Genomic DNA, 14,833 nt, shown 5'->3' on the forward strand with positions numbered 1-14,833 from the left:
ACTTGCTTTATTGGGTATCAGGTATTATAATAGCTTCCGTTTAGTGCAGAGAATAATTTGGTGTTGGTTAATTTAACACTGATGCTACACTGATTCTTTTTCAGATCATATTTTAACACAAGTATTATCCTTTTTGTGAAAACCAGTGAGAATATGCGTGCACTTTGCGACATATTAAATCCCAGTAGGTTGAATAAGCTATCCTGATGATAAATTGGCCTAGTGTCACCATGTAGCTTATTTTAGTAGAAATGCACACAAGTTTTGCAGAATAAGGAGTTCGTTTTCTGTAGAAAGGGCAGTAACTTGCAATGTGAATACATTTTAAATTAAAGTTCAATTAAAGCTTATGTTTGCATATAAAATTATACGCATTAACAGAATATTATGGCCCTGAAAGTTGTGCAGACGGTTTAGTGAACTCTGACAGTGTTTCCAAAAACCAACAGCATCATTTTCAGGCATGCAGGTGTTTGCCAGTGTGAGATTAGAACCTTGTAAGCCTCACTTTCCTGTTTGTTTACAGCATCCACATTGGGATATCAATTATAAGATGACAGGAACAGCTGAACACAGGATGCACCAAACGTTGCATATAGAAAGATTAGTGATCAGCAGTATGTTCGCCTCAAGTTTTAGATGAAAATACATATCTGCTGTTTTTTCTGTTTATACTCAGAAAATAAACAGGCTGCAGCACCCATTAGAGTACAAAGACGGCAGGTAGCATGCCGATTCAGTGATTGGCTGACAACAGCACAATAGCAGTTACCTCTGTAAATGGGCTCTGTTTCTTTCTCAGCTGTCTGTATGATCCACAGGTGAGCTGCAGCCATTAGGACTCAGGCAACAGCAGCAATGGCAGTTTTAACAAACGATGCTCCTCCAGCAGTCCAGCTGTAAAACACACAGCTCAGCAGGCCTCAAATAGACACCCAATCACCTATACCGTTTTGTGATATAAAGCACAACAAAACTCCAGTGTCTCCTGCAGGCTTAGTTACAAAACCTACACGAGTCTTTCAGATAAACACTGGAATGACTTGTGTGTAAACTGGTGAGTCCAAGTACAGACATGACGTGCTTAAATATCTTCACATGAATGTAAAATTACATATTACTCAAATACAGTATTTAAATATAACTTAGATTCTGTTTCTGCTTTTATGTATGTTTTTTTATAAACGTTTTTTAAGTTTCTATGTAGAAAATATGGTGCATTTTGTATCTGTTCAAACTTGACTAGCTACAACATTTAACACAGTCGTTCTGTATTGGGTAGGGAGTCTGTCTTGCTTTCACTTTCCTGGGAGTATCCATTTAAGTGCTACTTTAGGAATTTTGGCATTCATAGCCTAGCCATGTAAAAGATCGCTGTTTCATTTCATCAGCAATGCTAAAGCATTTAGTGTTTTTCAGCATGTTTTTGCTGGTGTTCTTGTTTCACCAATAGATTTTAAGGATTTTTATTTTATAGCTAGCTGTTTTGGAATGATTCTGTTCTCTGGACGTCAGTTTGTGTTATTCAGCGGCATTCTGAACCATATAGCAGAAGTGATTTTAACATCACTGTTTAACATTCTTATCTTCGTGTTGATGCTGTAATTACTTGATTCCCAGATGGGCTGAATTCTGGGATAAGCTGTGCAACTTTTGACAATCTTGATTGTATGTCTTTATTTCTTGCTGGCACTGTACATTTAAAGGTAGACTCACTCTTGGATGCACAACACATTATTTAATTTATTAGGATGTTGTTTCCATTTTAATTCAAGCAGGTTATGAGATCCATTCCACATGAACTGTATGTTGCAGTCATAGTACATATCAGTGTGACAGCGGTTGCTTATGTAAATGTAAATAAATACACACTCGCCTGTTATGAAAATTTATTTGTGATGATGCGTTCGCCCTGTGACAGATTGGGCGTACCCTGCCTCTCAACCTATGGTAGCTGGGAAAGGCTCCAGCTACCATAGCTACCCCCCCCCCCCCCCACCACCACCACCACCACCCTACCAGACCCTGACAAGGATAAGCAGAAGAGAAGGGATGTATGGATGCATGGATTACATTTATACAGAATTTGGGAGGTAATTACCTAAGATCAAGTGTACAGTTTTGATATGGTATGAATTATTTAAATGTTTCCATTTGATCCTGCTTATCTTTCACTTTGTGCCACTTTGTATAGATAAAACATACTTATGTCTCTTCTGCATTAATCTGACAGCTGTAGTCGCTTTTCATGTGATATGCTGTTATAGATGATACCAATGCTTCCAGCATTTTGGTCTTGTGATCACTTGAAAAACTCTCTTTAGTCTGAGTCTTTTGTGCCATTTCAGTTATTAGTTATTTGCAGCTACAGCAAACATTTTCGTTTTAGCTTGTTTGATTTAAAAAAAAAAATAATAGAAAAACATTATTTTAAATGTATGTCAAAAAGCAGTTCAAAGCAATGAATAGAAATGACGTTAGAAATATTTTCCTGTTTCTTACATCCTTATTTACCATGTCATAAAATGTAATATTTGACTTGTGCCACTTTAGGAAAGCAAAGGGTTAAACTACAGATTAATCAATAAAGTAGTAAAACCTAGAACCACCTTGGTTAAGCAGAACAGTAACGCAGTCTACTTTTTATAGTTTTACATTATTTTTTACTTTGAAAGAAGTAATCTTGCTTACTTGTAATTAAGTATTTTTGCAGTGGTAAGACTTTTTGCTAACAGAAGAAAAGGCAGCAAAGGAGGCTGAAGTGCCAAAGGAACAGGAAATTGCTGCACGTTGCTACTAAACTTTTAAAGCCACACAGTGGCAGAAGGTGCCTGTGATCCTTAAAGGCTAGCACAAGGATGTGAATTAGTTGTAAGACATTACTGGAAGCCAATAAAATGAGCAGAGGATATCTGTGACACTCCAGGAAGTTAATGTCATGGATTCTGTTCTACAGGCTGGAGAGAAGACTGGCGAATATAAGAGCTGTACTCTTTTAGTCAGGAGATGTAAAAAGGCCTGAGTGTGAGCCGAGCTGAGTCCCTGAAGAATCGCTGTTGTGTGCCTGCTGTCTGTCCCAGCCTGGGCTCTGATGGTTGCTCTATTTCAACCACAGTTCTTCCACACAGAGTCCTAATGCGCCTGGGACAACTTCACCAAGATAAGTAAGATAAGCTCTGACATGAGCATATTTCCAGAGTTCAAACTAACTGGCGTATATCTTGACATTATTGAGCTCGAATTATATCCCGCCCGCCTCCCACACTTTGCAACACTTCCACTTCAAAGTGTATGTGAGAGTGTGAGAGAGACCGACTGAGATAGAGGGAGAGAGATTAAAGATTGTAAAGACGGAGTATGTGAAATACTCAGGAGTTGTATGTAGTTTGATTTGGTTTGAAACTTGGAGCATTTGCCTGACTATTGATGTTAGGAGATTTAGATGCTTTTCTCATCTGGGTTTGTGTGTATCTATAATGATTCACCTGCGTTTGTCAACAGCATGCAGTACATTGATATCAAACGCAGAATTTTAATGATTTCACACAAAGTTGTTGCTTATAATTATACTATAAGATAAGATTCATTCCAGCCAAAAAATTGCCAAAGAGGTGCTTTTGTTTGCATCCACCTCACGTTTTAATTCCAGCCGGTTCAATATAAGATTTTTCTGACAACTACACGGATATCTGCAGTGAAAAAAAGATAAAAGCAGCAAAGCGATTATGTTTCCTCCATCACATTGCACAGCCCTCTATAATGCCTCAACTGCATGATGTTAAATGGGTTTTGCTTTTAAAGCAAATTAAATGATAACAGATGAGGCAAGGGTTGGCAGACAGGAGTGCATTAGTTTACACTGAGGAACCACTGTATAGAGTTTGGCATTGGGCCGGTGGAGACACACTGTACTGAACTGTTACAGTAACATTATAGCAATAGTGCCTGACAGGCTTATACTCAGGAGCACAATTACACACACACACACACACACACACACACACACACACACACACACACACACAGCTGCGTTCACAGGTGGCTTGTTATAATGTAATGATAAGCCCAAGACCTGACACAAGTTAGCTTTGCCTCTCATGAGTTTTTTGACATGATCTAGATGTCGACATACATGCTGACATACATGCTCACAGGTACACAAAACACAGTATATGACAGCACACACACACACACACACACACACACACACACACACACACACACACACACACGCAAGCAGTTATGTTTGTGCTTTGTGGCAGGCTTTCAGTTTTAAATGTAACAAATTGATGTTGATTTTGGCTTAGTTCAATGCTGGGTGTACACACTAGTGTGTCTGTGTGTGTTTGTGTGTAAGAGAGTCGGGGAAAGGCTAAGTGGAGCACGCATCGCTAACATCAGATAGTTCATGTAGCATAAATTTAAGCAACAACTTCTTGAACTTCGCTGTTGTTTTCAGATTTTTACCTGATGGCCTCTCTGATGAGATGAGGGTCAAGGAAAGTAAGGGCTCATTTGTAAAATCCCAGTTACAGCAGTGTGCGTGCGCGCGTGCCAGGCCCGGGACCACCTAAGAGGGAAGGCGGTAGGCGCCCTGAGATCAGCGCAGAGACAACTGGCAGCAGACTTTGAACCTGATCATATTCCGATTCGCATTGACAAAAGCGGCGGCGGGGGGGGGTCGAAGGAGGACCTGCATCTTTATTGTGTCATCAAAATTACCAGTGACAGTTTGCGTCTTCGGCCCGGAGTAGAGCAGAATACAGAATACCAGTTAATCTTATTGACATTCCCAATAACCTCTTTGTGTTTTTTTCCTGTGTCGACACTATTAATAGCCCCCAAGATTTCTCTTTCTCCAACGCGCATTCCACTGCGTAAAAATAGAAATACAGTTGTCCATAACTGGCACCCATTGACACAATAGCTCCCGTTCCATAGACGTAGCTCCTCCCTATGCATGTGTGAGAGAGAGTGTGTGTGTAGCGGGTGGGTGACAGCTGGGCTTGCTGCGCTCCGCTTCAGTCTGGTAAGAAGCTTCATCTCCAAATAGGATGACCGTCGGCTTTTGTGGAAGGGACTGCGTTCAGCTCCGTAGCTAGTTCTGGGACACCCGGTTGTTTGTGTTCGTACAGTTTACCTGAGGGAAGTTTACGAGGCAAAGCGTCCTTTTTTGTCACTAGTGTGGATTTCCGATGGATATTCCGATTTGAGTGGTGTGATTTGAGCGCGGCATGTAACAAAAAGAAGCGCATGAGAAAAGTAGCGCTCGTATTGTTATCCTAAAGCGAGCACCATCTGAACTGCTTTGAGGGACACATCTCATGGATTACTAAAAGGCAGAGCTGTGTAACCACTCCGAGGGATATCCATTCATGAGCTGAAGGTGAGATTTCTTTGTTTACGTCTAACTTCATGCGCTCATAGCCCGTACCAGCCTTTCTCAAACCCCGGAGGCTTGTTTTCTGTGCAGCCAGGCTACCGGGCGACAAGTGCACCAGCTTCGCGCGGTAACCGTATCAACTTAGTATGTTTTCGGGTATTTACAAAAGCATTTTTATTAAATGTGTGAATCAGAATGTGTACATTTTACATTCATATGAGAACTGTGATCCTTTTCCGCAAGAAAAATACCATCTGGTGATTTAAACAGATCATAATTTCGTGCGTAATCCCTCCTATGCTGTTTGTTCATATAGTAGAAAGAAGTGTAAGTCTCGGAGGACCTATTTTGGATCAAACTAGTGCGTCTAAACACGAGAAAAAACAATACCAGTGTATAATTTCAAAATATGAAAATAAGGAGGGGAAACGTGTTTGTAGGAACTTGCTGGAGTGGACCGACTGTAGTCCTCCCGCCCCATGACTTCACAGTGCTTACTTTCAAACTACAGCCATTAAACACACTTATTAAGATATTAATGTTAATGTTATGAAAACGCATAATACTCGAGTCCTCGCTTCATTATTACAGTGCATGACGGGATTTTCATTTGCAATTTATTTCCACATTACGTGGAGTAAATGTATCTGTATTTAAAGCAGATATTCATAGGGTGGACTAATTTTGTTAACAATCTTTCTACTTCACAGTATTTCTACAAAACTCTTGATTGAATCACAGGGATGTGATGTGAATTAATCATTTTACATTCATGTTTTTATTGCGAAGTGAGCTACTCTGCGGGCTGAGACTTTCTTCCTCTCTCTCGCTTTCTGCGTGTGTTTCATACACACAGAGGGACAGGCACACTGGTTAGGGTGTGTTCAGCCACCAGGTGATGGAGTAGTCACTGTTACTCTTTTCCAAAAGATCAGTCAAATGTTTCTAATATTGACCAGGGGCGCAGGTTGAGAAGTGGATTAGCCAGTAGAAGAAGTGCTTCTGCACATTATTTCTATTTATTTATCAAGCCTGGAGGAGAGATAGAGGCCTCACAAACCACATCCAACACAAGTGCCAACACCCAGTTACTCTGTGATTGCCCCTCTCTTCCCTTCCCTTCTCCTCTCCTCTCCTCGATTTCCCCAGAGGCACTGGGAATAGCTGGAAAAGGAATTTTCAAACTCTGAATGTAGGTTATAGATTAGAAAGTGTGCAAGTGAGCTGATAGAAATGGGTGAATCCAAGCACTTTTGAATGCAGACCGCAAAATATGCATCATGTCAACTGTTTTCCAGATGCACCACATGGTGTATGAGCCTTTTTTTTCTAAGTGGAAAAAGAAAAAAAAACTTTACACCAGCTCTGAGAGGAAAGGGTGTTGTAGTTCATGTTTTCCCTGAAATGCCTGGAAATATTTGGGGCTCCTCTGTGTTTTTTCACGTGTGACCTTATGTTTTTTTGCTGTCAGCATACACACTGTGCTGGGTATTACACACAGATCTTAAATGGGGAAAGAGCAAAAATGTTTTAACATGTTACCTCTTCTCCTCCTACAACATTAGCCTGGAGGCATTGAAAAATCCTGGAGGCATTTTTTTTTCTTAAGATGTTGCACAGCCCGCAAGTCCCACCATATTGCCTCACGCAGCATACAGCACCACCAATAAGAGTGCTAATCCTACTATTAGCACTTTATATTTTGACATGTTGGTTGTGCTGACACATGAATTACAGCATGATTACCTTAGTGACAACAGTCTGCTGTTGTCCTCCTGAAAAAAAACCCCAGAATAAAGCAGGGCGACCAGAGTTGCTGCTTGTATTTGGAGCAATGCTCTGTGGAGCGTTTGATCCGCCGATCCCCTAACAATAGCAACGGGGATGGCATTGTGTGTGACTGATGTGCATTTGTCACACTGTATGTGTGCGCGCGTGAGTGTGTGAGACAGAGAGAGGAAGAGAGAAGCAGAAATAGAAAGAGCGAGACAGAGTTTGTATTTACCTTTGCCAGTTAAGGACAGATGCAGATGTTGCTTTAATACAGTGGGTCTGAATAATTGATAAAGAGCTTTGCTCCTGTTCAAATGAATTGGCCCTCTATTATAAACAGCCACAACAGTCAGCCACTGTTAACTGCTGGTCCTCATTCAGTCAGTGTCAATAGTCTGCATTCAATAGTGTGTGTATTTATGCATATTTAATAAAAGCCATGTTTTATTGATGCACATCCTTGGTGTGTGGGCTTTTTTTTTTTTTTTTTTTTTTAGAAACAATTAGACTACAAGAAAGCATCAAACGCATCTTAGTCATCTGAATGTGATTTATTGATGCTTACCCCATTTTCAGCTTCCACGTCTTTCTAAATTGCCGCCGCCTCAGTTGCACTACCGTAACACTAAATAACAAACCTCTAGTAACAGAACAAAGCCGGAGAAAGAGCGTAATCCCGGCTTTGTGGATGTGCTTTTAACACATTTTGTTTTAGAAACGCGGGTCAGCTCAATCAAAGAAGCTTGGGTTTGAACTTTTGCATCACAGATGTTATGGCACAGTGTCTGTTTTTGGCTGGCTCTCTTTTCAGATTCAGTGGGAGTCTGCTGTGATTCAGAAGGTAAAAGAAAAACAAGCAGGAAGATATCCTAACCTGCTACAACAAATTATACAACTGCTCTATATAAACATTATTTTGTACTTAACCTTCTGCTGCTCCGTCTCACTTTTTTTGTTGGCAATGAGTTCTGTGATTATTTGATAACTACATCATTTTATCTGAAAAAAAAAATGTTGACAGAGATATAAAAGATATTAGACCTATGCTGAGATTTGCATCCACCCTTTTGTTTAACTTATATTTGTGATTCCTTAATAAAAAAAAGTTTATTTACTCATTATACACCATACAGCCTTCTTTTACTGGAACATGTTGCTCATTGTTTATATGAGATGATAAATGGTATTCACTGTACTACAGGCACTTGATATATATCAGTGCTGTAGAGTCCTGTATGCTCCATTCACAGCATGGCTCATTGAGAATGTAATCACTAATCACTAGCTTCTGCGCGTTGTTCTTGTTCTCGCTGTCTTTCACACATTCACACACACACACACACACACACACACACACACACACACACACACACACACACACACACACGCATGCATGGATTCAATGTGTTGTTCTAACTGGCTGCTTTCTCCCACTTAGCCTTAACCCTTGTGGCTCCATAAAAAATGACTCTACAGTGCGTCCACAGAATTAACCATCCATGTGTTAAACACTCTTCATACTCATTACATTAGCATAATTGATTGAGCGTGTTGTAAACTGCATGCCAAAAAAGCCAGAGGCATGAAGGACCAGGCAAGCAGTGCCTGTTGGTGTTTTGGCTGTTGGTCCTTGGCAATGCTTTGTTGTTGGAAATTAAGTGAATTAGAAAGTGATAGCCAGCTCATCTAGGAGAAGACTGAGAGAAGCCAAACTTTGCCGTGCGTGCTAGATGAAAACCCATCCACTGAAACATTTCAAATCAGCTTAAATTGTGCACTTTCTCTTCATATTATTATTTTAAGCACTTAGTGTATGCTACATTAACATGTGGTAATACCTTTGTCACAGCTGGGTTTGGTTGCCTGTCATTACTCAGATGGAATGGAAAGGAAATACATTTGCAGGGATAATCCAAAAACAGCAGGGCTTTGTGTGATTGCCTGGGAGATGGATGAATGAGTGGCCTTGAAAACAACCAAGTCTTGCGCTACAGACCAGATGATGTAAATCATGGCACACAGTGTTAAAATATGATGTCCTAGTTCCCGTCCTGCTGTTGTGCTTCTGCAGGTAAGAGAAGCCAGCTGTGAGTCATGGACACATCCACAGTCTTTTAAGACTCATTAGGGCTGCATCCGCTACTGTGGTTGTGGTTATTTCTGTGGTTAGTTTGCTTGTTGGGAGCCAATAAGAAAGGTTGTGTGTCATGTGGATGTTAAGCATCAGAAAAAACCCTGCTTACTGCCTCTTAATTTGCTTATGTGTCTGTGTCTCTGTGTAGTGCCTAAGTCAGACCCTTTTCCGTGCGTATAGTACCACAAAGCACAGAGGGTGGCTAATGGCGAGGGGGGGTTTGAGTGTGCTCTCATTGTGTGTACTCTCTGCGTCTGTGTGTGCGTGTTTGCGTGGCGTTGTTCGAGTGCATCTGTCCCTCCTCCCCAGGCCCCAGCGATTGGCACTGCATCTCTCATCTATTAATCATAGAGAGCGCTTGCTCTCTCATTCCGTTGCCATAGTTTCAGGACCTGAGACAGTGTTGGGGTGCGTTACTGCCTAGAGAGAGGAAAAGTGAGAGAAAGAAGGGGAGGAGAGAGGAGGAAAGGAAAGGAAAGGAAGGAGGTGTGACTAAGGAGGAAAAGAGGAAATTATATAAAGAGTGTAGTGTGGGGAAGACTGAACAATTGAAAGAGAGCAGAGGAGGGAAGAGGGGAAGTGACTGAAAGAGCAATGCCAGGATAACACACCGAGCAGGTCCTCACGCTGTGGGTGAGAGTGCTTCAAGAACCAAAATGGATTCCATTTTTATCTCAGCAGTAAATCCTCTATCTCCTCTCTCTTTCACACACATACGTACATAAACTCTTTCCATCTCTCTGCTTTCTCCTTCCTAAAGAGAGCAGAAGAATATTTTCACAGTAGGCGTCATCTTGTGAATAGCAGGCTCATGGGGCTGGTGCATCTCCAGTGTGTTACAGTACATTGAACTGCTGCTATTTCACCTTGCTTTACAATGGAAAAATCCTTCCACTAAGCTGAAATGGAAGATGGGCAAGGATCGCCTGTTTCATGCTCAGTTGGTTGTTTTGATGGCAAATCATGCTGAATTCATGTGTTATTCCATGATGGATTAGTCCATAAATCGACCACTATGGAAATTTCCAAGGCAGGGAATACCTCATGCTATCAGCTCTTGTTTCTCAGTCTCTTAGCATTTTATCATCTGCCTATCTCGTTGCTTTTTTTTCTTTTTTTTTCAGCCCTGTTCTCCTTCTCTCCAGATTTATATTTGCTTCCTTTCACGCAGAAGGAAAACATGAACATGTGCCGGTACTTTCACAGAAGGACTTCTTGTTTTGGCTGTAGGCTTTGTACCTCCCATATGACCTCATAATCTCATCTGGGTCTTTTAATGGCTAACCATGCACTAATGTGGTGGTTGTATTATCGCCTTGTCTCATCACATCATTCCCTGCTTGTGAGTATTTCCAGTGGGGGCTTCTGGGAGTGCAGTCCACTGGCAGCACTGTAATCATGGGATTCTCACTGCACAACCACCTTTCACTCAAATGCGTGTACACAATTACACACAAATTCACTCATACGCACACAAGGCGCATTTTTAGTGCACACAAATTCATGCGTCAGGGCAGTTTCTTTCATGTCAGTAAGATTGAAGAGGGATAAAGAAAGCTTGTCATTGTTACAGTGGTGCACGTAATGGGTGCTAGTGGGCAGAAACTCAAGAATACCTGATTGTACAGCACACTCTGTAATTCTCCCTTCACTGTGTATGGACTTTCTGCTGGGGAATTACTATTAGGGGACATAGGGACAAAGGAAGAAGTGAGAGGGTGTGTTTGCTCTTTGTACTGATGGCAGTGAGGTGCTTTTGTGCTTTTGAAGTAATGGGATTGCAGGTGACATCATAGTGCTCGCATTCTCAGGTGCAGCAGGTGAATTAATCCAGGTGGGGGAGGGGTTAAAGGTTGAGTGTGTGTGTGTGCAGATTTTATAGCTCTGTGAGTAGCTGTGCAAACAGACATGCACGGTTGTGCACGTGTTGATATACATGTATGTGTATCACTTGTCAAAGTAGAGGAAAGCCAGTGTGTAAGGTGATCGGTATGCTCAAGGCAGAGCAGCAGTCACTCTTCCAGAGGCTATAAGCCTCGCTGAATGTGGGAGGAGCAGTTGTCTCTGAAAGCCGAACTGCTGGTTTAGATACGCGAGCCAAACAGGACTTGACGGATTTCGTTTATGATCCACGTTTCTGGATTTTTTTTTTTCCCTCCACAGCAATATTTCTGTTTAAATTATCTGCCGTTCGATAATCTAATGTTGCTTGCTGTGATACAAGCAAGCATTAGCTTGCTCTGAGCTGGGCAAGCTTATACTTAAGCAACCTTTAATTGATATCCGAGTCAGCATGTGATTTGTAACAACCATCCCAAACTCATCTGATTCACTGATGATGATCATAGAGTTCTTGTAATTGGTCCCGGGTTCATATTAATTATTTACAGTGGTCTCTAGAGTTCTAGGCACATAAACATGAACGGTATTAAGAAAGGAGTTTTACATCTGGTCATATGCGAGCAATCAGAATCAAGGAGTAGATTTAGTTGCTAACATGAAAAACCTTACCCAACCAGTATTATCTTAGTTTATATTCACAGTGTTTCTTATTAGAGGTAGAAAAATCCAGACTCTGTGTGCTTCTTCAGCATTTGTCTCAACCCTTGTTAAAAAATCTGTCTTCCCCTGGTCACAGTGGCTGGTAGACTACAAGTGATTCCCCTGAGGGTCCTCTATTTCAGAATCCAATCAGGCAGAACTCCGAACAATATTACCTCTGTGTGTGTGTGTACATTTATTACATAGTTAATGAACAAATTGCAGCCATGTGGCAAGCTCTGGTGGCGTGGCTGGCTAACAAAAAAAAAGCAACACCGAAAGCACGTGCACGCACGCACACACACACACGACTCACCACAAGGCTCCCAATGTTCTTGGCCTGTCTGTCCATCAGCTCATGCAGAGCGCTGGGCTGGGAGTACTTATCATCACTATGCTGAGTGGAGGCCTTACAAAGGCGTACACACACACACACACACACACACACACACACACACACACACACACACACACACACACACACACACACACACACACACACACACACACACATTCATGCATGCAGTTCAGTCAGCTCAGGGAAACTGCTTGGTATAGTCAGGGCTCCTGTAATGATTAAATGTATGGTGTGACAGCAGCCTGAGCTTAGGAAACTAAACAGATAGGCAAACAGGGTGACTAGCAGGCAGGTAGGCAGCTAGAAAGGCAACTGTATCTCCAGTTGAATATATTTAAATAGCTGCCATAATAGTGTTTACAGGTAATGTTTTTACAATCCAGGAAACGTAAATCCTTATACAGCAGAAAAGTCACAGGAAGGAGGCCGGGGTAAATGGTGCAGAATGCAGGACTTCGACATAAACACCAGTAAACCGATTCCTAATCCCACGTGTTGTTAGGTTCCTGAAACACTTGGTCAAAAGAAAAATTGTTGTTTTGGTTTAGTTAAAAATCCGAAGCTTTGTCCATTTATACTCGAAGCCAGCTGAAGGCCAATTTATGGTCCCGCGTTGGTGTCTGTTTTTGTAGCTTCCCACCTACGCAGGGAGATGGATTATGGGAATTCACACAACGTGGAGGCTCGCGTACAGTCCTTCAACGAGCAAACACCGTGTCGCCCCTGGGCGATGACGCTACATGTAGGTCAAATGATGATTGGTTGAAAGGTTGGCTTAACCAGGAAAGCGAATTAACACAGTACACCGCAAGAAGGAGAAGCGGGAGAAACAATGGAGCACGAAGAAGTACATAGGAGAAGCACAGACAGTAGCTGCAGGGGATCATTTTAATTATTTTTACACTCAGTTTCACCCACCTAAAACAAAGTTCTTTATAACCTTTGACTTTGGTGTTTCTAGCAGCAAAGAACAAAAAACAGTGCACGCATAAAAATAGAGAATTCTGCATTTCCAGTTGTTAAACATATTTTTGACTCTGCCCCCAAATGGCAGCAGATAGCCAAGCTTAGCAAAAATACGACAAACAGGGAAAACCAGTAGGCATGTTTCAATTACAGTGAAACTTAAAATAAAATAGAGAAATTACACATAGTTTTGTAGCAGTTTCCCAATGTAACTCAATCATTGTAAGTTGCTCACAAAATGTATTTGTTAGTGCTAATTAGTGACATAAACGTAATGTATAGACAGCAAACTTGAGCTGGGAAAATAAACAAGACTGTCAGATAGACAGTTATGCTAGGGGCATGCAGGAATGCAGACTTAGAGATAACTGGGACATTTAAAAAGACAGGTACAGAGGAAGACAGCCTGTCAAAGAGGGTAATAGAAAGAGTCTGGACAGTTAGGAAGGGAGGCAGTGAAGCTTTGAGGCACAGCAAAGAAACCAATGCATCTCCTTTTCAAAATGAATTCTCGTGAAAAGAAATAATATTTCATCCTGCCCCATCCATCCCCCTTTAATCTGGACAAAAGGTGCTCTGTATGTGGGCAGGTAATCAGGCAAGCAGGTTGATAGGCAGGAAGACAGACAAGCTGTGAGGCAGAAGAAGAGAATTTGTGCCTTGCATGATAATATATTCATTCATCCCCCACTCTGATAATGTTCACAGCATGCTTGGGTTGATTCATTCATCACAGCCTACTGGGGGCCTTTTTACGTTATTTGTTAAAAAGCTTTGCTTTTCTAAACCTGTTAAGGTTTGCTGACTGGATTATTCTGGAGGTGAATGCTTCTGGGCTTGTGAAGGTGGGTAAGGCTATAGTGCATGTATTGGAACTAGTGTCTTGTTTGTGTAGGTATGCACTCTTGCATAAATTGGTGTGTGTCGAGACTGAGAAATGTGCAGCGAGGCTTATTTTGGTCTCTGAGTTTGGTTTGATTGGGCAGTGCAGCAGCTGCATACAGAAACGCTGTATCTTTTGATGTGCTCCCATCCTCAGCTAATCTTGGACCTTCTCATCTGTTTCTCTGATGGTTTTCTGTACTTTCTGTGGGATCTGTTTAACTTCATCCCAATAACCAAGACATTTTCTGTCTATTGATTATGGTATTATACAGCAGTTGAACCCTTGATTATTTAATTGGGTTTGGAATCAGAGTGAGGAGTGATGGCTACGTGCCGAGCTCCTCTGAAGAGAATTTGATGAGTCAACGCTGGTCAGGCTTTATCACAGAGAATTATTTCTGTTTCGGGTAGATTATTACAATCTGTGCATTTTCTCAATATCAAATCTTGTTTGCATAAAGGCTTTTAACTGTTCTCAGCTGGTTGACAGGTAGGAAAAACAGAAGACAGCTAATTCATTAGTCAACCACTTCAGTTTCTCTCTCCCTCGTGTCTTTTTTCCTTCTGCAGGTTTTTGTCATGGTACATGTGAGCTAAGCCTGGATGGACAAGATATCCTAATTTTACCTGGTCTAGTAATGCTAGCCCGGTAACTAGATAGGAACACTGGGAGGAAGGTGATGCTGTGTAGACGCACTATCAGTTAATCATTTACAAGGTTTCGGAGGGTTTTACTGATGAAGGAAGTTTTTTTTCCCTTCTTCTTCCTTAAGTAAATTATTTTTGTGTTTTA

The 14,833-nt window shown here is 41.4% G+C and overlaps 1 protein-coding gene across 3 annotated transcripts in view; it reads left to right on the top strand.

Annotated features, from left to right (window-relative positions):
- The first annotated feature begins 4,992 nt into the window (after nucleotides 1–4,992).
- Nucleotides 4,993–14,833, top strand: part of sema6a (sema domain, transmembrane domain (TM), and cytoplasmic domain, (semaphorin) 6A) — a 103,412-nt gene continuing 93,571 nt past the window's right edge. For all 3 annotated transcript variants that reach the window (XM_085294881.1, XM_085294882.1, XM_085294883.1), the window contains exon 1: nucleotides 4,993–5,386. The gene's annotated coding sequence lies outside the window, so the exon portion shown is untranslated. The remainder of the gene's footprint in view (nucleotides 5,387–14,833) is intronic.

Source organism: Mchenga conophoros, linkage group LG12, assembly GCF_057382185.1.
Source record: "Mchenga conophoros isolate Kocher_MC1m ecotype Shallow Benthic linkage group LG12, M_conophoros_male_GT1.1, whole genome shotgun sequence".
Taxonomy (NCBI): Eukaryota; Metazoa; Chordata; class Actinopteri; order Cichliformes; family Cichlidae; genus Mchenga; species Mchenga conophoros.